At 39.8% G+C, this 26,587-nt stretch overlaps 1 protein-coding gene across 6 annotated transcripts in view; it reads left to right on the top strand.

Annotated features, from left to right (window-relative positions):
• TMC3 (transmembrane channel like 3) overlaps nucleotides 1–26,587 on the top strand; it is a 109,729-nt gene that overhangs the window by 46,917 nt on the left and 36,225 nt on the right. For 4 of the 6 annotated variants that reach the window (XM_074549260.1, XM_074549264.1, XM_074549261.1 and 1 more), the window contains 9 exons: nucleotides 3,087–3,163; nucleotides 4,630–4,723; nucleotides 6,220–6,408; nucleotides 8,974–9,095; nucleotides 11,328–11,483; nucleotides 15,037–15,167; nucleotides 18,212–18,417; nucleotides 24,670–24,843; nucleotides 26,203–26,318. The gene's annotated coding sequence lies outside the window, so the exon portion shown is untranslated. Of the gene's footprint in view, nucleotides 1–3,086; nucleotides 3,164–4,629; nucleotides 4,724–6,219; nucleotides 6,409–8,973; nucleotides 9,096–11,327; nucleotides 11,484–15,036; nucleotides 15,168–18,211; nucleotides 18,418–24,669; nucleotides 24,844–26,202; nucleotides 26,550–26,587 lie in introns of all 6 variants that reach the window. The other 2 variants (XM_074549259.1, XM_074549262.1) reach the window with 2 other exon arrangements.

Raw genomic sequence — 26,587 nt, 5'->3', positions numbered from 1 at the left:
GCTTGTCTGTGCCAAAACAGTGAATGAAAAAAAATATTTACTGCTTGTGCACAGCAGTGTAACATCAAGGATTTCAGCAGGGATGCTGTAAATAAAAAAAGTTCATTACAAAAATAACCAGTTATGAGCTATGTAAGGGTATTTCACTTTCAGGTATGAGTCAAGTTAGCCTCCAGTAATTTATCAAAGCTCAGGTGTGTAGGACTCTATAAGCCTGGATTAGTTTCTCTAATGAGGAGTTCACATCACAAAGTCAATTTGAAGAAAGTGGTTTTGGGGGCAGACATGAGGATATAGAGCAGAGCAAGGTGAGTGGCAGTGCAGAGGAGACCTCAGCTCTGTTTTCTGAGAGCTGTTTGTGTGTGATATCAGTGTGTATCTGTGCTTCAGAGGCAGGTGTGGCTAAATGGGAATGGCCGAGAGCAGGGCCAGGGACAATGTTAGACTGCTGAGGAGTAAAGATGGAAGGCAACATGGGATGTAACAGAAGCAAAAAACTGTAAGCTGAATATGGACCAGCCTTCTTTTTTAGTTTGCTGGGGGGGATTAATTCTGTCCAGCACATTTCATTTAAGATCATGTCTCTCTTACTTTTTGGTAGTCTGCTTCTGCCATTTGCTCAGCTATTGAAATGACATTTCTTACTTGTTCTTCATCTTGGCAGTTTTCAGTGGGATTGCCAAGAAAACTAAAAGCCTCTTCCTTATTCCTCGAAAGCATAATCAGGGAGTTAAGAAGCCAAGATTAGTTTTGCTAATAAGTGTGTACCAGAGAACTCCTTTGGGGATTTCTGTTTTTCTAAGTATTTGCTTTTATGGATTATGAGTTTCTGCCCTCCTTGGGAGATAGTTGGAGTGCCTCATGTTTCTTTGTGTTGTGGAAGGGAAAACACCCAGTGGGTCTGGTCATTGATTTTCCAAAAATTTCCAAAAATTTATTTTCCAAAATAGCTTTTTTCACTATTTTGGCAGTGGTAATGCTTTGCTTTCCAAGGACACTACGAGACACAGCCCATCCCCCGAGGAACTTGGATCAGTACTGTCTCTTTCCTCCAGGGAATTACAGCAGGCATGGGACCTCTGTCAAATTAATGTGTGTCAAGGTCGCCATTCCTTGCAGGGGCTGGCTGGCTTGCCTTGGAGAAAGGGACAAGGGTCTCGAGGTAAACAGAAATTGCTGTGTGATAATGAGTGTGCATTCACAGATATCCAGAATCCTTATTTCAGGTTGCTTTAGGCTGGGTGAGAACACATCTCAGCATGTCTTTGTGTGTCAGCTGGTGCATTGGAAAAGCAGGTGGAATTTCCACTTGGGAACAGGGAACCTGCACAGCAGCCCATCACACAGCCTGTTAGCCTCTGTCCAAAAAGGTGAATGGATCCAGCCTGATCAATGACTGTGTGCTGGCTGCAGCCACAGATTACTCCGAGACCATTCATAAATTATGGTTTAAACAGGAACATTTTTCAAGGGCTTGAAGCAGCTAGGTGCATAGATTGAAATAATGCAGTGTCATGGTAGTTTTACACTGTGTGTCTGCAGTATGTGGTATTCAGTCTTTGCTGTTGGGAGCTGCCATCTGTGCAAACATTTTAACTGATATCATTCTGAAAGAAATTTGATGAGTGGCAGAATAAAAATGAGTTATTTGATTAATGGTTTGGTTGCACATATGGACATGTAATCCCTAGCCAGATGCATTCAGACATTTTGGGTCTTATACAAGCGGCATGGTTGGTCTTCAGATAGCCAGTGACAGGCACCCACAATAAAGTTAATACTGCCAGAACCCCCTTTATTTCTGGGGGGCTTAGGGCACTCTCTGTGTATTTCATCCCTCATCTCCTCTTGTGTTTCTGCTTTTGCCTTTTCAGTGCAGCAACAACCCCTTCAGCAGAGGCCCTTTGGATTGCTTTGATATAACATTCAAAAAGATCAAAGGGAAAGCAAGGCTCAGCTGGTGGCCTTTCCCTTTAAAGCAGTGACTTTTAGGCCATGTCTCTGCTACAGATGTTTGCTGGCAGGACGGTGTCAAGCCAGGTTTGATGGGGAGTTTGATCCCTGTCAGGCAGATTTGTGTGAGCAGATTGAATTTTTCTGGTTGTGCTGCATGTGTTTGCCTGGCAGGAGTGAGCAGTGAATGGGCCTGGCTGTGCTCATGGTGCAAGGGCAACTTTGTGAGTTCAAAAGGAATTTGCACATGGGGGACCCTGTCCCTGCTCATGCAGTAGTGCCCAGGCTGAACAGTGCTCATGGATGTGGCTGTGCTGCCCGGGATGTGCAGCTGAGCCCTTAAATTGATACTGCTCTGTTGGCAAAGACTCTGAAAGAAATGTAGAACAACTCTCTGGTGTTGAACTGTGCTCTGTTTTAGGAACTGGTTTAGCCTGTGCTGGCACAGAAACCCTCTCTGAGGCAGGCTTTTTTCAGCTGGAATGGGTTTATCCTCTCTAGTTTAATTCTATCTCATTTGTTGGAAAACCTTTCTATGAAAGCAAGACATCAGTTTCTCCCCCATTGTTGGGTTTTTAATGGAAATCCTGCTGTGAAGATCAAGAGAGAGAAGATGGACCTCTAAAATGTGACTGGCCTCAGAAGCCTTCCCATTTTGGGTGGAAATGCAGTGCTACAGTGTTTGCCAGGATGGACCACAATTCCAACGTTCCAAGAGATGTTCCCTCTTGGTAATGACTTGAACATGTCAGTAATTTAGGTACTTAAATGAAATCTTTTCATTTTCAGGATGTCGAGTTTCTGGTGCCAAGAAGACGCATTTTGGGGAAAGCAGCTTATTTCTAAATGACTAAAATGGAATTAAGGGCTGCTGAGGATGAGCCTGACAGAGGTGCTGCTCAGGACACACATCTGTGCCTACAACCACCATGCAGAACTGCACCTCCCTGAACAGAAAAAGAAATGGCTCTATTTTTTTGCAATGAGAGCTGCTCTTGCCTTGGTCCTTAAAATTTAGGATGTGATACTGTTCTCTCCTGCCACAATTTAGACATAATCTAGATTAAATTACTTTTTTTTAATTTAATTTCTTACTGGTTTTGTTTTTTTCGTTTGGTTTTCTCTTTGCGTAGACAATAAAGATGGTCAAGGTTGTGGATTACATGAGAACTCCAATCCATATTACTGAACTCCACTACTGTGAATTCAGGTAAGTGCTATTTAAGCACAAGTTTTGTTTGGTTGGGGTTTATAGTAAGAGAAATAGCCTTTACTGAGAAGCAAGTTTATATGAATGCACTTGCTGTTTTCTAATGCCTCCATCTTTATTTGCCCCTTTCCTAGATGTTTTGCTTTTATTTCATCTTATGTTTTAATTTTTATACTGTTGTTAGGTTTATTGAGCTTCCAGTAAAGGATTTTTTTTTTTAATTATTTGAAGGTGTGGGGCTTTTTTTAAAGTATGGTCTTCAAGCCTACTTTTGCAACAACCTACTCCGCTGGGTTTGAATCAAAGCTCTCTGAAATCAATGGAAAACCTCCAGAAGTTTTCCTGAGCTTTGGCTGAGGCCTTTTTTTGAGAGCATGAGAATGAAGGCATTTTTGGGTTTCACTGTTTCATTCTTAAATCTGAATAAGCAGAAAATGGGATTTATTGCTAATAGAAGCAGATGTACAAAAACAAAGGACCTGTAGTTCTCTACTGTAAGGGATATGGTTTGGCAAGATGTAGAGCAGGTAACTGTTACAATGTGAAAAATGTAGAGAATGGGAATTAACTGCAACCAAATGTACCCTGGAAGCACAGCTGTAATTTATAATGCAGTCAGGAATGCACTGCAGGCTCCTCAATCGATAAGCTAATGGGAAAAAAGCCTGCAATTAATTACAAATCAACTGGGTCAATATCCTTTAAATGAAAGATATGAAATTGCTAACATTTGGATGGAACTTCTTTGCCAAGTATATTTATAAACCTCATATAAAATATGATATTTATAAAAAGAATAAAAGCTCCTTTCACTGTTAAAAGGCAGCACTCTGAATGCCTGATTTCCTTTTGCTCTAAAAATTCAACTGAACTGACTTTATTTCAACAAGTTTGCTACTGTGTAAAAAAGAAGTGAAGTAATCTTCTACCTTTAATTCAGGACCTTACAGAGAAGCACAGGAGCTATAAATAGGGCTCCCAGGGTGATGCTGCCCATGACTTCATGGTCAAAACATCTAAAATGACGAAAGTTTGTGCCCAAACTGTTCTCTTAGTAGATGTCAGGACCTGAAGTGCTCTGACTGGTGATCTTGGCAATCTAATACCTTGTTATATTTACAGAAATAGCCCCAGAAAGGGCAGCCAGGGCAGGAGGAGATGGGCTAATGCTGGCATTAAAGGCAGCTTGTTGTCTGTGGGGTCTCAGCTTCAAACAACTCTGAACCTTTACAATTTGCTAAACTGGGAGTCATGCTTACCTGGAACACTTTTCATCTGGCACTGATGATTTTTTCCATATATATTCTATAACACTTCTGCTTTTTATTAAAAAGGTGGAGGAGAGACATTGCCAAGGAGGAAATAATATTGTTAAACTTGTGAATATCTACATTTTTTGGTTTTTTTTAGATAAGTTTGTTTCATTACCTTGCTGTATTGTTTTTATTGTCTTTTTTTGGGAGCAGTAGAAATCAAAGGATTACACTGTAATTATATCATATGAAAATGAAAATATCATGAGGAAAGAGGAAGAGGACCTGGAAGAGCACATGGAAGTGGGTGAGCACTGACCCATTGAAAGGGGGCCTTTACAGAATGGCAAATGTCTGGAGCAACTCCTAGCAGCAAGTAGAGGAAAAGGGGTGATTGCCAACTTTGTTGGACTTGCCTATATCAGAAGTACCTTGAGGTGAATTTTTCTTTTCCCCTTTGACAATTTTTATTTTAAAAAAAAAACTTCCTGAAGCCCCTTTTTATTTACTGATAAAATACTGATAAATCAAGGTTTTCTCATTTATCCCAGAATCAGAGGATTGGCTAAGCTGGGAGGGACCCACAAGGCTCATCCAGCCCTGGCCCTGCACAGAATCACGCCATGTGCCTGGGAGCATTGTCCAAACACTTCTGGGGATGAAAATTATATCATGATGGTTGTTTGTTATCACAGCAACCAAAAATTCCTATTCTATTTCACACTTTCAGTATATTTTACATACATCCCAGAAGCTGTCGTGCCAATTACGTTTCACCTCCAGGCTTTTAGTTCTTGGTCATTTCATCTTTCTGGAGACTGAGCTCTGATTTGAGTTCCTATTTCTCATTTGCAGTGACAGGGAAAAATATTGGTCAGCCTCACTTGGAAGTGAAATTCATTATATAAATGTCCAAGCTGTTTCTTTACTATTTAATTTTTTTATATATTATATAAATGTCCATAGAATCCTTAAAAACAAAACAAAACAGGACATTTAAAAAAATTCCTGAATGAATGGCTGATACTATTTTAATAAAAGATAATTTTAACACAACACTGACAAATATATCACTGGTTTAGTCACAATGTTAGTAGCATCACTGGTGATGATACAGACACATGCAAATTACCAGAGAAAATGTCTGAATTTCACATCTATAGACATAGCACTGCAAAGCTAATACTGCTCTTCTCCAAACACATTCCACCTGCTCAGGCAGCTGCAGATAGATTAGAAATGTTGATGAAATCTGTACAAGAAATTCTGCTACAGTGACGTTAGCTGGTTTCCCTTCTACCTGCAGAAACACAGCCATTTTTTTGTCTGCATTTGCATCATTATATATTCAGAATAAATTAAACACATGATATCTGCATTATTAAGAATGTATTTTTTATTAAGCTACAGAAAATAATTGGCACTGAAATTTCTTTTCACACACCATTAATGAGGTTAAGTCTTTTGAAAACTACAACACAAAACAAATTTAACCAAGAAAAACCCAATCAAAACCTACAAGAGTTTTACATAGAGATAGCAGCATTTCAAGTCAACTAAAGCATGCTGCCTCCACAATTCTATTGTAGGCCATGCTTCATTTCTTTTTACTTTCTCTTCAGTTAATCACTGGGTTTCCTAAATACAAATGCATTATGTCAATAATCAGGTTTTAATTTAAATTTAAATGCATTCCTTAGTGTATTCAGTCAAGCTGTCTTCCTTCCTTCCTTCTGATGTGGCTTTTTGGGGGAAAGTGAGTGCAACTTCATAGAATTTTTTTCTGTCTTTGTCATTGTTTAGTCAGTCGTTCTTTCAGAGACAGACTCTGAACCTTTCACAGCCATTGTCATGGTGAGGCTGTTGGCATGGACTGGTCTCATGGTGTCAGTGGGAGTGGGAAAGGATCATAGAATAATGGATTTGTGATTCTGCACAGAAGAGTTGGGAGAGCTGGGAAGGGAAGACACCTTGAAAAATGCAAAGTTTGAGGTAATTTCTTGTCTGATGCTGTATGTTGCTATTTCAAGAAACAGCAGTGGTCAGTTGTTTAAAAGAGTAAAAGAGAAGAAAATATTTATCCCAGTATTGCAGGCTTTTCGTTCTTGTTTATTTGACAACTAAAATTCTGTGACACACTGCAGTACAGCCCTTCAATGGCTGAACAGCTGGCAAAATAGAGACCAGTCAAAGCAGCTTCTTTGGTGGGTTAGTTCCACCATACAGGCATGTTCTTTCATCTAAATCTCAAAGTTAGCACAACATTTTTCTTTCAAAAGGTTGGAGCAGGGCTAATCTATAGTTGGTGTGGCCCTTTTTCTGTTGTGTATTATTTCCAGCAATGGGGGTGACTTTGCTTAATGTCAGCTGCCAACACAGAAAGAACAGCAACAAGCCTCTGTCAGAAATGTCTGCATGAAGTGGGGAGTGTCTCTGTGTGCTGCTTATATCCAGTGATCTGAATCCAAATAAATAATGAAATAGCATTTCTTGCTTTGATGTTGTTACTTCATTCCATCACCTTGCTCAAATCAGCTCAAATTACCTGTTTGTAAAATGTGTTTCATAATATTTGCTTGAGTTACTGTGATTAAATACTCTACTATTAGTTTAGGTCCACTTTCTTCTTGTTACTTTATACATCATAAGAAATCAAATTTTCCTCTTTGGAGGAAGTATTACCTTCATACATAGTGTAAACACAATAGCACAAAATTCTGATAAGAATTAGGGGAAGCTGGGCAGCTGGGAACATGGAAATTGCATGGATATTCTTTGCAAAGAGAGCTGGAGGTGTTGAATGTTGGGAATTCATCAATATTGGGCTGTGCTCTTTTTCTGAAGAGGCTAACCTGATTTTTTAACCATTTATTGAAGCATTTTAGGAAATCCTTGAAAGTGTCCAAAAATAATTATATAAACCACATTTGTCTTTTGTGTGAACTGTACAAACTGAGCCACAGAAAACTCGTATGTGGTAGGAATGAAGTTTCTTAAACATGTATTTTATCAAATTAAAAAATGAAAACCTGTGGTTTTTTTAATTAAAAGAACAACCAATTTGTCATGAATTTTAATATAGACTAACCTTTGACCTTTCCTTCTTGCATGTCCTCACATAATTTCTGTAATTGGTTTTAGCAGTCATGTACATTTGTTTAAATGTTTTATCTGGAATCAAATATTCCTTTTGATTTAGATAGAAATTAAAAATACAGACATTGTCAATGTTAAGCCAGCCTAAAACAAAGCTCAGTTGTTTGGCTCTTATGGGACAGCAGTGTAACAGTGCTGCACACGGGTTGCTTGAAACCAGCTACTGGAAGGTGTGCTGTACCCAACATTTCCCTGGATTTTTAAAAACTATTTTAGCATCCTGACACAGTGCCTCTTTGGTATAAACTGCTGCCAAAAGCAGATACAAATTTAGTGTGTCCCCAGCCTGATTGGTGAAATTATGGCACAACATTTTGAAACTATGCCAGTTTAGGATAGAAGGGAAAGTGCAGCTAGCTCTGGCTTGCTGCTGTAAATGTAGAACATTGAAATGATGATTAGTGGGAAATTGGTGAAATTCAGGCCTGCCCAGGAAGAGGGAAAGGAGGCAGAAATAGGTATCACAGTTCTGGCACTTGATTTGTTTTCTTGGAACCTGATTTTCCTCTGCCTGAAATCTGCTAGAAGTTAGGGAAGATCAATAGTGTTTGATTATGGGACTTGGGCAGGAAGGGAGTGCCCTCTAGGTTGTGCTAACATGGGATAATTTGAATTTTATGCTGTTTTTATTCCCCTCTCTTTTCTCCTCTGCCAAATCCACTTTACTTTGGCACTGTTTGGTCTGTGACCTTTCCATCTTGCTTGCTGCTGAGGTTTGTTAGTTATTTTTCTTCATTACCTTCATCATCTAACCCAAGTGCTTGCCACTGCTCACACATCCTTCTCCAAAGGTAGGAATCAGAATTCAAATCCAGGAGAAAGTGCTTGGACAGCATTAACAGCTGAACCCCAGCTAGTGGGTAAAAATTAGTGGACTGAAGAGTTGGTCAACACTTTTCTCAGATTTTTAGTATAGATATGTGGCAGCTTGGAGACCCCTCATGTCACCAGGAGACAGGAGAGAGAAGAATGAAAAGAAGCCTCCTGAGAGCTTCATTTTAGTGTGTGAAAAGCTGTGCTTACTCTTATTTTGTCCCTGTAACTATTTCATCCTCTTTCCAAATGCCTGTGTTGCTGCCACTTGCCTTCCTCAGCTGTAAAACAGCAGCAGCACATCTGCTACCTGATGCTGGGGTGATTCTTGGTTTGAAATTCCTCTGAACACACAAAGAATGAGCATTGCTTATCTAGTTATTGCTTATCTATTATTATCCTAGAAAGAGTCCGCCATGGGCATTCATTTTAATTGCTCCGTATATTTATTCATCAGAAGTCCTCTCTCCCTTGCCATTTGGAAATGTGGATGTATCTGAATGGCATACAAGCAAAATCTGGCTGGGGAAAGGCTGCTGTGGACTGAAGGTATATTGATTTCTCCCTTTGGTGCAATGTTTATGACAGGTGATGTCAAGGGAAGAGAACAGTTATGTCACTTGTGCAGAAGAGCCTTCAAAAGAAAAAAAATCTTCACAAAAACTGCCAGAAATACCCACAATTTCATTCTTATCATTCTGATCATTGAGGTAACTTAATCCTTCTGTATCTGGTACTCTTTGTTTTGTGGTTGTGTTATAGCTGTGCAACAAAATTGAAAAGTAATAAGTAGCGTGCTTGGGGTGAATTTCATATAATGAAATTGAAGCATATCATTTCCTTAAAAAAGTTAACATGGCAAGAGATTTAAAATGTGTGTTAATTTTAATAGATACAAATTACTGTAATCACATCAAGAGATAAATTACTATAATCATGCCCCCTTAAATCTTTCAGTGATTATAATGCCCTTGTATCAGTGTCATGTTTCTAACAAGATATTAATTTCTTGCCATGCGTGGTCTTTAATGGGTATAACCCTGTATGTTGGAGCCCATTGCTCTTGTGTGGGACAGCTATCACTTTCAGTGCAAAAAACAAGATGGGTAAAGGCAAGAGAAGCTACAGGAGGTGGATGTGCAAATGGGATAACTCTGAGTCCCCTCTCTTGGAATGCCAGGTCATCCCTCCTCCTGTTTGGAAACAGCTGCAGTGGTTGCACAGGGATGCTGGAATCCAAGGAATTCCAGCATCAATTCCAATGCCAACATTGACTTCTCCCAATTTAATGAAAAAGGTGTGGAGAAGGGAAAATCTCTCATCCTTGACGGCCCTGAGGTCTGTGTGATTACAAGGAGGTTTTTTTCCTGCGCTGCTGTAGAAGCACCCTGGAATTCACCAGCACACACTACCCAGAGATCCTCTGCAGAGAAACTGTGCCCACGTTACTCTGGGTATTTATAATGACAAAAGAAAATAGCTCTGACAGTGGAAAGCACTGGGGTTTTTAATACAAATTTAAGAGTAAAATGCTATACTATTTAGTTCCTGTTTTCATCAAAATTCATGTGGAATTTTGTAAGTCAAAACAAGGGAAATGTTTTGTAACATTTTCGGTATGGGAAAGGGAAAAGGAACTGTTTTGCATTTGAAGCTTCTGCAGCATAATCAAAAGGGTGTTCACAATTTATAGATGATTCCTGTGCCAGGGACTTTTTCCCCCTCTTCCTTTTGGGTCAATTTTCAGGGGGAAAAAAAAGTTTGAAAAAAAGAAAGTGACTTTCAAACTCATTTGCTTTCTTTCAACTCCTTGCTTGATAGCAGCTTTGACGATCTATATTTAAAATAACTGTACTTTGGAGAAATATATTGTCCATTGAAATATTTTCCTTACTGCCTCTTAATGACTGGGCCTGTTCATTGAGAATAAACATGTAAATAATGTTATTACCATGGAGCAGAGTTAATAGCCTCTAATAGCCTGGAACCTGTGAACAATCATGCCCATGAGGAACTCCTTACACAAATAGTCCTGGTAAACCCAACAGGAGTCTTCATGTGGTAAAATTACTCACACAAGTGAGTGTTTGAAAGGAAAATGCCATTGCTCCTCTCCCACATTCCTCCTGCTCCTCCATGAAAGAAAGCCAGCACATGAACATCAAAAGGCATTTTTGGTCCAATATGTCCCAAATAAGGATTTCATCTTAGACTAAACAACTGGTTTGAGTATTTGCTGTAACTATTATTGAAAATGTTTTTAATTTTTCTATTCACTTTCTAGCTTTTGGTTCTTGATTTAAATCATCTGTAGTGCTCCTACTTACTGTGTTCACTTGGTATTTAATGTTTAGAATGTCTGTTTAATACACTTTAATACACTTTAATAACCTCTACAGTTCAGCTGTATTTTACTTAAAAAGCATTCATTACTCTAAAAAGGTTTTGGAATGAGTGATTCATCAAAGAACCTAAAATAGCTCAATCTTGTGTCCTGCTAACAAGACACAAGATATTTGTTTAATTGTAAGTGCATATTCAAAGCATTTACAATTAGCTGTAGCACAGTTATGAAAGAAATAGTGTCTAAAAGGAGCTGTCATTTTTGTCTGACATGAGGTTACTTCAAAAGGCACAATTCCCCTGCAGGTACTGAAGTTATCCAATTACACTTCTTGTTTGTTTATCGTAATTAGTGTGTTTTGGTAGAGGTTTTTCATGGGGAAATGAAAACTAGCTGGTAAAACAGCTATTTTCCTGAACCAGGTAATAAAACTGATCACAATAAACCTGTGAGTTCTGGAAGCAGGTATGAAAAATTTCTTATGGTGATTTTAAGGGGTTTTGTTGTTTGGGTTTGTTTGGTTTGGTTGGTTGTGTTTTTCTACCGTATAGTCCTTGATCCTAAAGGGTAATATAATAACTATTTGCTTTTCATTTAGGCTGATTGTGAGTCAAGTCTGTATCTGCTGAGGAAGTTAAGTGATGCACCCTCTAATTAAGTCTCTGCAGCACTTTCCTCCTACATAAATGGGCTGGTGGGTTCCTGGTTGTTCCTGTGGCCACCAGTGCAGCTGAGGGACCCATCTGAGTGACAGGTACTTACATCCATTTGGAATTTTTAATCACAGCCTAACACTTGTCAGCTTCAAAGCACACACTGTGGGGAAATTAGTGTCACGTCATGTGATGCAGCAGTTGTAGGGCTGCAAAGAAAACAGATTGTTTGATTATTTTCTTTCTTCCATGGCTAAGGTTAACTGCCTGGACAGCTGCAGTGGAGCCTTCAGGGCACACTGCTTTATCTGATTGGTCTCAGGCTTGATCTGGCACATGAAAGGAAATGTGAGGAAGTTTCCAGCAGAGATCGTTTTGCAAGTCCAAAGATAAGGGCAAGGTCAAGTTCACTTGTGTTTCCACAGTATCTGGTTACAAACATCAGCCCCAGTGCCACGCAGATAATTCCAGTTTAGTCTGGCTGTGCTTTTCACCTTCAGCAGATTTGCCTTGCTGGAGTATTTGCCATGTTCTGTTCACCAGCATCAAAAAGACCCACCACAGTAAAGCAAGAGCTTTTACCTTTCTTAAAGGTGACTTTTCCTTCTAGGGACCAAAAACATGGTGATTTTATCCAATTTTTGATGTGGAACTTGCTCTGGTGTCGTCCCTCCATGGGGCTGCAGGGACATGTTAATGTTTAGTCAAGGAGTAAGTTGTTATTATCTGTGTTACATTATTTTAGCACATAAGGTTTCTCCTGTAGGAAATTACCATTTCTTCCATGCCTTCAGAACTGTGGGAGTTACTGCAGGAATATATGAGGTGGGAAAATAGAGCTGATTTTTTTTTTCTTTTTTTTTTTTTAGTTTATTTTTTAAACAGTGTCCTTTATGGTTATTGTGACTAGTGTGTGAAACTTGAGAGCTGTGGCCTGAGGGTGGAAGGAGCTGTCTCTGCCCCATGAGGCTCACCAAAAACATTTCCTGAGTTATGGATGAGCATTGCCTTACAAAACCCAGCCCTACACACTGTCCTCCCTCTGAAAACTGTTCCAGTCTCAGTGCTGGCTCCTCAGTTTGTAAAAGTTATCTTAATTCCACCAAGGTCTTGGTGAGATTCCCTAACTACTTTTTAATTTCTTAATTGTGTGTATTGTTATGCTGCAATGCTTTATGGCTTTATGCAATCAGTGTTTCTTATGGCAGAGTTGCTGGTTAGTGGTGCACTTCAGTAAAAACCACAATTCAAATTCTCCTCTTAGCTGTTGCTGCAAGCAGTAAATTCTGTGGGTAAAGGAAGGAGCATATTGAGTGAGCCTGTGCACTCTTCCATTCCATCACCTCAAATGCTGGTTTGCGTATGCTGTGCTTGAGGAACAGGTCTGCAGTGTAATGTGGATTTCTCAGTTTCTTCCACAGAGAAGCAGAAGCTGTGAGGGTTTTTCTGTTCTTTTTTTTTTTTTTTTTTTTTTTTTTTGAGGTCTGCATTTTTCTTCATTTCAAAAAGGAAAGTTGTCATCCCCCAAGTAAAAAATCCATACAGTGAAATAAGCTGGCCTTCTTTCATGAAAATGTTTGCTCTCTCTACCATGAAAACAGAAGATTACAAATTGGCTGTAGAATATCTTGATAGCTCTCATGTAAATTATTCTACCACTCACATCAATAAGCACAGTCAGTACACTGGGTAGAGAGATGCCTCTCTGAATCTTTTTGGGATCTGTTTTCAGAGAGACAATTACAGTGGTGCAAACTATAATATAATAGTGAAATTAAGGTGAAGTGAATGATGTGCTGCAACACAAAGCTTGAAAAGATAGAGCACTGATCTGTTAAACATGAGTTATGGTTTTATTTTTTTTGTAAATTCTCCAAGATTCTGGTCTGGTTTTGATTTTGGAATGGGTGGGTGGTGGTAGTTCTTTTGTCTTTGGAAAAGCATCTTTTATAATTAAAGAGGCACCGTCCTGGCATGCTCTGGTCGCTTGGATGGTTATTAGGGAGAGCTGTGTGCAGGCTGGCACTAAATTAAACCTCAGTCCAAATCCCCACTGTGCTCTGAGAGGGGACTCATACCAGAAGGAGCATGTCATGTCCTCAGGTCTCCTCTGCTGACATTATTGAGGGCTGGGATGATTTCCTGGGCAATAATGATGGGTCCATGTCCAGCTGTCCTGCAGCAATCAGTCCAGAAGTGGGAGCAGTGTGCCCCAAAGGTTCAGTGCTAGGTGTCAGGGCAATTCCTTCACCATTTCTATCACTTCATTTACAAATTCTGACTGTCTCAAAGCATTTCTCTGCTTTTCTGTTTTGTTTTCATAATTTTTTCCCATGAAACCATGTTTAGCTTCACATAGTGCTTTCTTCCAGGGAGAGCTGAACTCCACACAAATTTATCCTGATCAATCTGTGTCCAATCTGTTACTGGCTTGATCAGATAGAAATGGATGATATTAGTGAAGCTGGCACATTGCTCCTAACCTTTTCTGATGGCATATTCAATACTTGAAAATACCAAAGATCTAAATTTAAACAACATCTTTAAAATCACTGTCCCTTTCCAAGAGATATATAATATGTGTCTCATGTCTCTAAAAGTCCTAATTTGAAAGCATGTGGGTTTTGTTCCCATTTAATGTCTAGGGAAAGACATATTCCCCCAAAGTACATCCCTAGCTTTCAACTTTTCCTCTTTATTTTTTATGCTTTTTAAAATAAAAGTAACAAGCATTTGCCTTTCACTGAGCCTGTCCTTCCTTTTCAAAGCAGAGATTTTTTATTATTGACTTTGAAAGAGCAAATCAATCCCACTAAACTGCCACACTTTTTATCCTAATTTTTTTTTTCATTTTCTGTGTTTCTTATTCTACATCTGCATTAGTGTAACTTTGGTTTTTTCCCTTTTAAACATAACATTAATACTCATTTATGTCTTTTTACTTTCCAGCTTTATGAAGGCACTATTGACTCTCACCTTTGTAAATGTCTGCCCTTGAAGTTTTAAATGTTTGCAATAAACACAATTTTGCTGCCATCATTAGCAGCCACTAGCCATAAATTAGCTGCTTCATTTCAAGTTCAAATTCCATTTCTCCTAAAGTACCATCAAGAATCCTCTCCTGTCCAGCTTTATACTGGTGGAGTGGAGAGATGAATTTCAAAATTTTAAGAATTACACAAGTGTAGTTTTGACTGCAGTCAGGAATACACCCTCATTAAGTGTTTTCCTCCTTTTCTAGGCTAGTGTAAATCCTTTGGATATTTCTGACAGTGTATGCCCCCTGGAATGTCTCTGCTAAAATAACCAGACATTCCAAGACGTTGGTGGCAAGATCCTGAATCATAACTGTAGTAAATTTCTGGTGGGTGTTGCTGCCTTTTTGGATCTCTGTGGGAGATCCCACCTTTAATCCCTGCCATCAGACTCTGCTGTCGTGACTGTGACTCTGCATGGGAAGAGCCAATTCTCCAGGAACACAATTTATTTCAGTGATGTGTTCATGTGACCTGAGTAATTCTGAGGTGAGAGCATTGACATCAATGAGAATCTGGCTGAATATGGGCTCTTATTTTGGTCCTTAGTGTGCTGTAAGCATGGAATGGACTAGATGAAAGGCAACACTGTGTTTCTCTGATAAATCTGAATTTTTAGGTTCTTCTCTCAACTGTTTGAGTTTGAAAAGCAAAGACAGCCAAGAGGAAATTGTTTTGGAGAGAAGTGATAGCCAACCTGGGATAGCAGTCAAGGAAATTTCAGTGGTGACACAATTCAGTTACAAGGAGGTAAGAAAAGTTCTGACAAGGTCCTCCATGTGAACCAAATTTATCTTTTAAAAATTCTGCATGTTCTGTTGTTGATCTGTAATTGATATTCAGCATCCACACACATTTACACCAGGTAAATGAGGCTGCTGAGGTCTCCTGGGAAAGCCCTTTGCCCAGCATGTACAGCAGCTTTTCGTCCCTGTAATTCAGACTTTCCATCCCTTTCCTCTCAGGTCCATGAGGATTCCTCATGTGCTGATATTTGTGCTACAGACATTTATTTTTCTCCTAGGTTTAGGAAGAGAAGTGTCAGCACCTTCTGTCTGGAACAGGAGGGATACTTGTCTGAGTTGGCAAGGTGATCTCAAAGCTGCAGAATAAGATTTAAAAGTCTTGTTCAAAGGGAGATGCCAGAGCAATATCAAGCCACCTTAGAAGATTTGACTTTAGTTACAGAGACCTGCTACCCTCAAACACATTGGGAAACCACACTGATAAACTTTTTAAGGGTCAGTCTGTGGAGAGGTGCTGTAACATAGGCTGCTTCAGAAACCCAAATGGTTTGTTCTCTGATTTTTAATTTTTTTTTCCTGCATTCTACCCAAATTAATAATTTCTTTGATGAAGTTGCTCCCGATTTACACACAAACGTGCCAGTCCCCTTCTGTTCCTGTCTATCTTAGAAGAAGTATGAGGAGTTCAGCTTTTCCTTCCTCAATTTTTAGTAAAACACAATAATTATTTTTTAAATAGAAAATAGACTCAGGCTAGGGATCTTGCATTTTGAAAGGCAGCATTTAAGAAACCAAAGACAGATGGTCTCTTGTACCCATAATTTCTTCTTATAAAATGCAATTTGAATTATTCTCAGTGGGTTCAGAATATCTTTTTTTTTCTAGGCATGAGCCAAGGTTTTTCCCCTCCAGTGTACAGAGGAATATACACTAGATAATAAATACTTGATGCATAATTTGTTGCTCACTGTGAGACGCCTCTTAAATATTTTGTTTGCATTGTTTACCTGTGCATATATTGCAAGCTAACAATAATACAAGCTATATTGAAAAATCATGTACATTATTCAGGCATTTCAGTGCATAGAATCCAATAATTCTTTTACACAATTGACAGAAAATTTAAAAGATGCACATTTCCTGGTAAATGAATCCTTCAGTATTTCAATATATGCTACAGTTAAGGCCAGTAGGAAGGATAAAATGCAGTGGCCCTACAGTGGTTTTAGGACAGCTGTCTGTTCTGAAGGCTGCTACACATCCATCTCTGTCCTCCTGCTTTTACAAATTCTGCAGTCCCAACACTGATGCTGTACTTGACTTTTCCATTTTAATAAGAGGTAAATGAATTTTCAAACAGTGATTGTGTTGAAGGTTCTTTTTTTTTTTCTTCTCTGAAAGGGCTTTCTGGCCCCTGATTTCTCCAAGTCCTGGAAACTTAAAGGCAAATGCTCCCATGGGGGTGGTTTAGGTGGATATGGACTTTCAGGAGGGATGTTGAGATGAGTTTTATGTTCAACAGTAAGGAAGGGACACAAAACTCCTGTCTCTAAGCCAATGGTGGCCAACAGCTCTTCCTCAGCATCCTTGCATGGGCTGACCTCTGTGTGGAGTAAGGATGAATTTGGGGCTGCTCTTCTTGGTGACAACAGAAACAAATGCCAGGAAAACTAATTCACTGTATTTCCTCCTGGATCTTTCTTACATTCTCTAAAGGAAGCCAGAGGAAATTCATATCAAAATCTACCAAGGGATATCTAAAAAGACACCATCTGACTTGAAGTCCCTGAGCCAGAAATGGCTGGGACTTGGGAGAGGACACCTGGAAAGTGTTGATTACAGTCCTATTACAGTCTTATGTGTTTATCTTTTATAACACAGGGTAATTTTGCTTCAACTAGTACAGCTGTCTGTATGTCATGCAACTCAGGTTTATATGGATTTATTGATAAATAGTGGATATTCACATGTCCAGTGGTGTGATGCAGTGTGTGTGGCGCAGCTCTTCCTAAATCCTGTTTAGAGCCAAAGGGGAGGAAAATATTCACACAGAAGGTGTTTCAGAGAAACCCTGGGTTCTCTTTGTCCAGACAATCCTCCCTGCAATGGCAGCAGAGGAGGATTAAAGAGCTGAGCTGGCTGATATAAACTGGCTAGTGTTGTGTGGTTCCACACCACCACTGAATGTCCCCCCTTAGCACAGGACATGCACAATCTGTGGCAAGGTCCTGTGTAATGAAAATTCATTTTGTGCTGCTTCTAACACCACACCATCTTTAGCAGCCAGTAACAATGATAATGCAATTATTCTGTTTCATGGCTCTGAGGAGAACAGGACACAAAGGGGTTTTTGTTGGGGGGTGTGAGGCTTTTTTATCACCGTTAAGCTGCAGTGTAAAATTTGCTGCATGAGGGGCATCTCCTGTCCCTCCCTGGTGCCCAGCAGGGTGGACGGGCAGCTCTTTGTCCCTGTGAGTGGCTCCACCCTGGTGGCTTTGCCTTTGCTGCCTGCACAGAGCAGAGCCCAGCAGAGAAACAACAGGCAGGGATTGACCCGAGCAGGGTGGGGTGGGCTGGGGAGTGATGTCCCACAGTTTGGCAGCTCTGCTGTAAATGTTTGTGACAGAAATTGCCCCTTGAGCTGTGCTGGAGCTGCCACAGATCCCGGTCCCATGGGCCTCCAGCCCCACCTGCTTTCTCACTCCATGAGAGAGAAGCAGTAGAATAACAAAAGAAAATTTCTGACACTTTTCGTTGTTTTTTCCCCCCCTCTCTCTTTGTCTGGGATTATGCTGAATATAACTTAAGCCCTAGTGCCCTCTTCTGATCTTGACATAGGTGTCAGTCCTCAGCACACCTGTCCCTGCAGCTCCCCCTCTGCAGCCAATTGTTTGAAGTTAGGCGAGCATTTGGGGACACAGATATTTTAATTTGTAATCAGCTTTAAAGCTTTAAAGCTTTCAACATTTACTCTGATCAGAAACAGCAGCTTAGGCATAAATTAGCCTTTTCTATTTAAAAAAAAACCAATTTTTTTTTGTCTCCCAGCAGGGGCAGTAGGCTCGAGGTGAAGTCCACAGAAGTGAAGGGATAAACCCTTATCAGCTCTGGCCCAGCCTCTGACACAGCCCTCAGAGCCACTCAGGCTGAAAGAGGTAAACTGCTACAAGATCTTCAAGGAACAAAGACTGATTAAGGATAATCTTGTAGAAAATGTTACCTTTTTTTGGATTAATTTAACATGGGAAATACTGGTAAGTGGTAATTGTACAATTCCTTGGCTTTTCAGTGCTGGTAACCCAAATTTAGTTTGTGTCCTTACATGCAGGTATGTGCAATGTGTATTAGGTATGTCTCTGACACTCAGCTGCAGACTGTATGAATTAGTTCATTCATCATTTCCAGGCTGCCACCTCTGGGATGGAAGGCAGCAGCTGGCAGGGAGCACACAGCAGTTCTGCACAGCACCCCCAAAGCCAAGCCAGAAATCCTGCATCCAGGTTCTATTGCAGGGTGGTTCCACACACAGGGAACTAGAAACCTCTTCTTTGCAAAAACACACACTTCCTTTCTAAAATCATATGTTTTACTGATAGCCATTGAAAAAAAAATTACAATATTTGCCCATAAGGCATATGATATATCCAAAGTATGCTAAATGTTGCTAAATCTTCTAACACTAAATTTGCTGCAAAATAAGGTTATGAATTAATTTTCACAGTCCTGGCTTTCTTAGACTGTGGCTGCTTGCTTATGTTTTAAGCAGATAATATTCTGCAAACTGAGAGTTGTGCAACTGCAAATAAACATTCTCTACTGACCAAACTACTTGTTGATAATTTTAGATGGGAATTTTTGAGAGACTGATGGGCAGATTAACACTAAAGGCCTCTCAAGCAAGTGGTTTAACAACACATTAAGCAACAAAAGGGATATTTATAGCTCTTTGCAGGAATCTGAGTTTTCCAGCTCTCTATTGCCATCTTGAGTCCCTGCCTGCCTTTGACAGAAAAACCAAATTGGGTGTAACACGGACAGAGACAAAGGGAAAATCCCTTTCCTGTCCTGGTGGCCAGAGCCCTCTCCAGTTATCAGGTGAAAGTCATCAGGTGTCACAGAAACAACATTATTTACTCCAATTGAGATTATACACTCTGGCACACTGCAGGGAGAGCTGAGGGGAGATGCCAGGGCCGTGTGATGTCAGTGCAAATTTGCTCTTGCACAATGAGGTTCTTGGAAAGCAGCTGAGCTCAGGGCCCAGGGGAATTATTGGACATGTGCACCCTGCAGACACCTCTCAGAGGAGCTAGCAAGAGTTTGGAGTATATTTAAAGCTGGATTGTAAAATTCTGAAATTCTTCCTCCTATGCAGATACCATGCTCTTTGTCCTATAATTGTCCTTGACAAATTTCTCACCTTCCTCTGAGAATCACTAAGGTAGGAACTGCAGCACCTGATCCATCCTATGATATTTTAGTAGGTAGTCACAGCACACTAAAGAAAACCTGTGGATGTCCAAGTTCTTTGGGATAGATGCCATGAAAAGAAGCCTGAGGCCTTTGCTATGTGGGCATTTCTCCAAAGCCTGAGGCCTTTCCTATGTGGGCACCTCTTGCTTTCTACCTCGTGATGCTCAGACTCCTTTTTATTGGTTTATAACTTTCAGAAGTCCTTCCTTTTATTGTTATTATTCCCTCTTCTCTCCCACTGCCCTATTTCACACTTGGTAGCAGTGATTTCAGCCAGTTTTCAGAGCTCAGTGCTTATGAGAGTCCCAGCAGAAGGAGTACATTGTGAGATCATCGTTACTAATTGAATACTTGGTGAGGGATCTCTTCCCCCCGCACTGAGTGCTTGACATAGACCGAAAATAAGCTGCTAATACTTGATTCTAATAAATTTACTGCCCATAGCCTGTTTTAGAGTCTTAAATGTATTTGGGCATAATATCAGCAATCAGTACTTCCCTCTTTCAAACAAAGGATACTGTTTGATGGAGCCATTAAACTCCTTTCTAATAAATCTCAGAGTGGCCGCTGACACTAGCACAGTTTGAGCTGGGCTAGCACAGGGGTAGATTAAACCCTGATGGAAACAGCCTAGATTTTCCACCCTGCTCTGTAGTGCAGCAAATATTGGTCCTCTCTCTTGCTTTGCTGTCCTGGACATTTCTGCAGTGCCAGGCTGGTACCAAGGGCTCCTGGACCCCCTTTCCTAGGGCTGGGGTGAGCTGCAGGTGCCATTCCTCAATGCCCAAATGCAAATAAAACTCTGAAGATGTCAGGCCTCTGGGCTGTGACTCCATAGAATCATGGGCACAAAGGAAAATTGAATGTTCTGTGAATAATTTGTGCTGGCTGCATCTGAACCAATGGTGTCTCCCCAGGCCTCTGGAAACCTCAGGTGGTTTTGTACTCATTTCATAATTGCTTTGCACTCCTAGATTTGGGTAGTTCCTCAGGTATTGGTGATGGATCAAACTTAGCATTTCTTCAAAAGAATGGCTTCATTTATTGGATTGTGCCTTCTGTACTCTGCTGGCAATGGCCTTCCAAAGAGGTGCTCTGGCACAGCCGTCCTGGGCTCCCAGAATTCACAGAGCTGATTATTTTTAATAACATTCTTGGAATAATCTCTCGATGGTGTATATTTGCATTTGTATTGATGTCATCACACTGCTGCAATTCTGTTTTCAATACTCCTTTTTATATATTTCCTGCAAGTGCCACATTAAATGATCATGGGATTCTTGGAAAAGCAACAGGAAATTATATAATGGTGCCCACAAGTCTGTGTATTGACTTTTCCACAGACTTGCTGGTCTCTAAGCCTGAAAATTGTTGGTAAAACAAAGATATTTGATCTAATTTTCTGTTTTTGATTCTTCTTACTGTCTGAGAAGTCCTGGTCTTTTGCTGTTCTATTATGAAAAAAGAAAAAAGATAAAAAGAGCTAATTATAGAGATTATTGTGGGTTTGATTATAAGGATACTTGTTTAATTTAGTTGCTTTACATTCTTAAGTAACTTTCAGCAGGAATTCAGATGGACACACTCTGTCCTCTGCAAGTAAACTACAACTGGCACTAAGATGAGCAGAAATGTCTGCAATGGAATCAGAGCTCTGGTACAGAACTTGTAGGACATTAAAAGAAATAATTGTCTTTTAAGTCTACTTTAGTACATACAAACCATAAAGCATAACCAATAAAAATGGAGGAAAGCTGCAGGGAAACTGTTGTCTGTGGCATTGTTTCTCAGTAACCTTACACAGGTTGTGGAGGACAAGGCAAAGGTTTCTACGAAAAATTGCAGAAAAACACCTGATGCCAATGTCACAGAAACAAGAATATCTCTAAAGCCTGGGCTTTTGGCCATGTCTAAGGGGTTCTCAAAGTGGTTTGTGGAATATTTTGAATATTTATAGCTGAGACTTCAAAATCCTTCTCTTTGTTGGCCGAAAAATAGTTTTGCTTTTGAAGATACAGTGACTCTTTCTGGTTTGTGGTGATTTTACCAAATAACTTTCCCCTCTTACGGGTTTATTTTTTATCTGAAGGATAATATATCCCCTAGATGTTGGAAATAACCAACACATTACATTGCTTACAGCCTGCCAGTCTCATTTGGGTAATTCCTTCAGTAAATTCCCTTCTCATCCGGGATGGTTCCTTGATCGGGCCAAGTTGGGTTTCCAGTTTCCAGCACATTCCCTGGGTGAGTCCCCATCCATGTGTGGCACTGTGGGGTGGTGGCACTGCCCAGAGCTGGCAGTGCCTGCCAGGAGCCCTCCGTGCTGACAAACTGATAGCCACAAACCCAAAGGAAGGCAAAGAGAAGCCAGCCTGCTCTGCAACCAGCAGTGGAGCCTTTCTCTGTGCTGGAATAACTCTGGGACCTGGAGCAGTCTAATCTTACCAGGGTGAGCTCACAAAGCGCTGCTTTACCCTGCAGCAGCACACTTGACTCCAGCAGCAGATGAAATTAATCTCTCCTGATCTCTCCATTGGGACTCCTGGATGCTTTCCAGGGCTTGGGCAGATCTGTGGAGCATCAGCTCGAGCACTTCAGGGCTCCTGGGGTCTGAGAAAAGACACATCCTATAAAAGCTGCTTCAGTTCTCCACTCAGGGCTGGCAGCTCTGCAGAGAGCAGAGGATGCAGGGCAGATATTTGAGATTTGCTTTACTCCTCACAGGACTCAAACCAAGTGCAGCTGCCCTGGTTAGAGCTCAGCAGAACCACATTCACCCTCTAGAACAGAGACAGTCGTCCTAAAGCATTAATGTATTACATGGTAATTTAAACAAATAAAACCCAAAGACATTTGGGGTGTGACTGCTGGGAGTATTTTAACTCCACATGAGATTATCACACCTACTGTAATTCCTGAGATTCCTACTTCACAGTTAATTGAAATTGGATATTAACTTGTATTTTCTGAATGAGAACAGCCTCTCTGGCATTTATTTTGTTCAGATAAACACCTTGGTATAAAACTGACAGTGGCTCAATCTAGTAATATACTGAACAGAAAGTTTACTGAAAAATTGTTTATTTTCCCTTCCTCCAGTACAGAACCACTGTTTTCTGTGCTACACAAGACATTTGCTTCCCACTGCTTGGGAGTTTAGCCTGTCTGGAGAGATTGCAAGTGAAAACAAAAAGTATTGGAAACCTCTAGTGTATTTGCTGAAAAAGTAATCCTCTTTAGCTGTTTACCTAAATCTTTTCCCAAAGTAGATTTTTGTAGCCACATTATACTACTATCAAAAAGATTTGATTCAGCTGAGGAGGAAAATGAGACAAATGTGTTTTGTCATGAATGTGAATGAAGAAAAATTAAGTTTCTAGCCATTGTAAATTTTTACACATTAAATAGTGTAAAAATTTACTTTGAGGTATTTACAGTGGGAACACAGACTGTTTTTTAAATAGCCATAATGTTCTGAATGTAGTTGCTAAAGCTTGGTGACTCTTTCTTCTCTGTTTTCTGACAGATTGGATGATGAAATGTCAGGTAATACACTTTCAGAGCACCAGCCATCATCCTGTTTTATTGGTTTAATCAGTGTGAAAGGAATGATTTAATTCACTATCCAATTACATTCCTGAGTGTGTTCATTTTAATAGGCTCAGTATTTCCCTAATTTATCTGCTAATCATTAGAAATGCATTTGGCCTCAGCTCAGAGACTGCTGTGTCCTGGGGTTCAAGCTGGGATTAGCACAGTTCTAAGAAATCCAGAGCAAGTCTGAGCAATGGAATCAGAGTATTCTGCACACACTCAGGTGAGAGCAAGAGGGGCGGATGGTTTGTGTGCGCTCATCTCCACAGGCACCCACAGAGATATCAGGGCATTCCCTGGCTGATACAACTTCCTTAGCAGGGTTTAATTACCAGGAAAAGTGCACACAGTGACAGAAAATCAGCTTATCATGTAGTTAAACTGGCCTTGCACTTGTATGTTTTTGAGCTGGGTGAGTACTTGGAAGTACTTTGATTGTAGTGGTTGCACTGTAAGTGGCTGTAACAGATTCTCTGTGTCTTCTTGGCATAAAAAAATGTTTTTTCTGAAAATTTACCACCTGTTAGGAGTCAGGAAAGGGTGAGATTTACTCGCAGCATTATCACAAACTTGTTCAGCACAAATATGAAAATTGAATTTATAAATCAGGGATTAGTTTTGCTAGGATACTTTCCCCACAGCAAACTAAATGCCTTGAAAACATTGCTCGTCTCTCTTAACTAACAGAAAATACTCTTTATTATTTATTTATAGAATTATGAAGAGTATTGATTTCTGCAGTGTTATCTATATAAGTACATGTTTATTAGAAATAAGCCAAACCTGAGCAGTGAAATTAAAGAGATTTTTTTTTTAGATGCCTAAAATTTGATCATATTTTTATTTGGACCTGCCATAAAAACAGTACCAAGAAAGTTTCCAATAAGTCTCAGGGCATACTGCTACATAAGAACTTCTCTCAAAAGCAATCTTTTTTAATTTATGAGTAGTGATTCCATGAAGCTTTATTTCCCTACAAAATGCAGTGTTTGGACATGATACAATGTTCTGTTTCCTGTTTCCAGAGCTCTCCGGAAATAGGCTGGTTCCCAGAAAGAAGAAAACTGACAATAAGAGTTATTAATGTCCCCAAAAGCAAACTCCTACTCTGCAAGATAAATAGAAACAGTTCAGTCTTCTGCAATAGTGTCAGTAGAGTTAGATAAATTAGATAAGAGTCAGATAAGATTTGGGGTCAAGAAGAAAAGATAAATAAATAAAAGTCCTCCTATAGTCAATATAATATTTTGTTACAGCTATAATATTTAGCAAAGTCCATATAGACACAACACAGTTTTGATACATCCATGGGAGAAATTATATCATTTTAATAGAGATCCTTTAAGTGAAATATCTGTTTTGATCCCCTCTTGGGGAAACACATTTTCATGTTCCAGGATGAAACACTTGTTGCTTTTTGTTTTTTATATTTCTAGTTCTGCAGTGAGAGTTGATTGACAAACAGCAAATGCCATGTGCCTCCTCCTCACCCTGCAACCAGAAGGTTGGGGTTAAAAGTGAGAGGGAAAATGGGAAAAGAACAAATGAGAGCACAAGAAATTTGGCAGCATCAGAGATCCGTACATACAATTGCTGAATGACACATTGAGGCAAGTCAGCTTAATTATAAATTATATGTGGTAAATTTCAGGATAAAAGCATTTTAGAAACTGAATCCCATATTGGTATGTTGCATTATCCTGAAGTGACCCTGGGCAGCCAAATGTTCTTGCAGTCTGTCCTTGGCTCCTTTTTTGCATTATACAGGTTCCTAAGCCAAATTTGCAAAGTTAAACATCTGAGCTGTAAATAAAGATCCCTAAAGCCTACTGTGCTTTCCTTATTCTAAGAGTCCCTTCACAGTATGGCCTCAATTCAGCTAAGTACTTAATATGTACTTAAATCCCACTTAAATCAATGGGATTTAAACATTTGCTTAAATGCTTTGCTAAATCATGGCCTATTAAACTGTCTGTGTTGGAGATCAAACTGTAATTTATACTGCTGTGATTTCTTCTTCTGGTGTTAAACATGAGACCCCAAACTACATTTTTCTGTAGTCTTGCTTGAGTGAAGCTGTTTAATGGGAATGTGTGCAAAACCTGTATTCCTCACGTGCAAGAAACAGATTTTATTCATCTTGGTAATCAGCTGTTGTAAAATTATGTTCCTGATAAAGTGAAGTCAAATAAGCTCCGTTAAGAGGCTGAACATTTCTCACACACCATCATTTTGAAGACCAATAGTATGAAATTTTTCTTTTTCAGTAATGAGTGCAACTCCTGGTTAAACCTGGGAACATAGTTATTTGTACAGAATTTAGATACATGAAAATATTTGTAGAGGAAGGGGGAAGATTTTTATTCTTTTGCTGATCTGTTGGAGATCTCTTCCTGGCTTTTTTTTTTCTTTTTTGCAAATGCAACTAGGGTTGACAAGAAAAACAGCCTTTTGTAGCTGAGGAGGCAGCAGGAAAAGGAGTTGCCAAAAGAGCTGTCAAGAGTCTCCAAGTAATTGGATGTGTGGAGAAAATATGTCAAAATTATTGCAACTACATATAGTATAAGTTTTTTAGAAGGAAGTCAGATGCTCCACTATGCCTGGGATGCCCACAGAGATTCCTCTGGCCTTATCACTGTTTTTTTGGAAAAGAGTGAAGATGAATGGTGGGAAAGTGAGGACACTTCTTGACTTCTTCTCTTCTCTGCTTGTAGTGGAAATCAGCCAAAACTCCAGCTCATATGCCAAGAAAGCCCAAATGAAGAGAAGAGTGGAAAATACCAGATGCTTAAATTTGTCTTGGATTTTCTCAAAACTGCTAAGTCTGGTTTTCTCCTTAATTAGCCAAATAAGGGATGGAGTGCATTTCTTTTTCATTTGCAGATATTTCTTGGATCCTATGAGTTAACCACCTCTAGGGCACAGCTGTCCTTGTCAGTGGAGGTGACAAATGTGGCTTTTTTGGACAGGATGAAGAGGAGATGAGTGCTGCAGAGGACATCCCATCCTCCTCACCCACAGCACTGCTGCCCTCCCAGCATTCCCCCAAGACTCCTGAGATTCCTGGGACTGCTGTTGTCTGGAAGTCAGTTTACATTTCTGTCTTGAGAAGGAATTGCTCTCACAATGCATGATTTTTTTTTCCAACTAGACAAGATTTATTTTCAGTCCAAGAGTTGTCTTTTGTTCAGTGCTTAGTTTGTTGTGTCACTTGTAATGACTACAGTAATATCAGGAAAAAGAGATAACTACAAAAGCCTACAGCACTTGATTATTCTGCTCAGAATATCTGCTACAGCCCTTTCAGACAGCAGATGTAAGTGGTATGAATGCATACAATTTCATAGTAATCTT

The sequence above is a fragment of the Zonotrichia albicollis genome, chromosome 11 (genome assembly GCF_047830755.1).
Source record: "Zonotrichia albicollis isolate bZonAlb1 chromosome 11, bZonAlb1.hap1, whole genome shotgun sequence".
Taxonomy (NCBI): Eukaryota; Metazoa; Chordata; class Aves; order Passeriformes; family Passerellidae; genus Zonotrichia; species Zonotrichia albicollis.
This window is presented reverse-complemented; position numbering and strand designations above follow the sequence as displayed.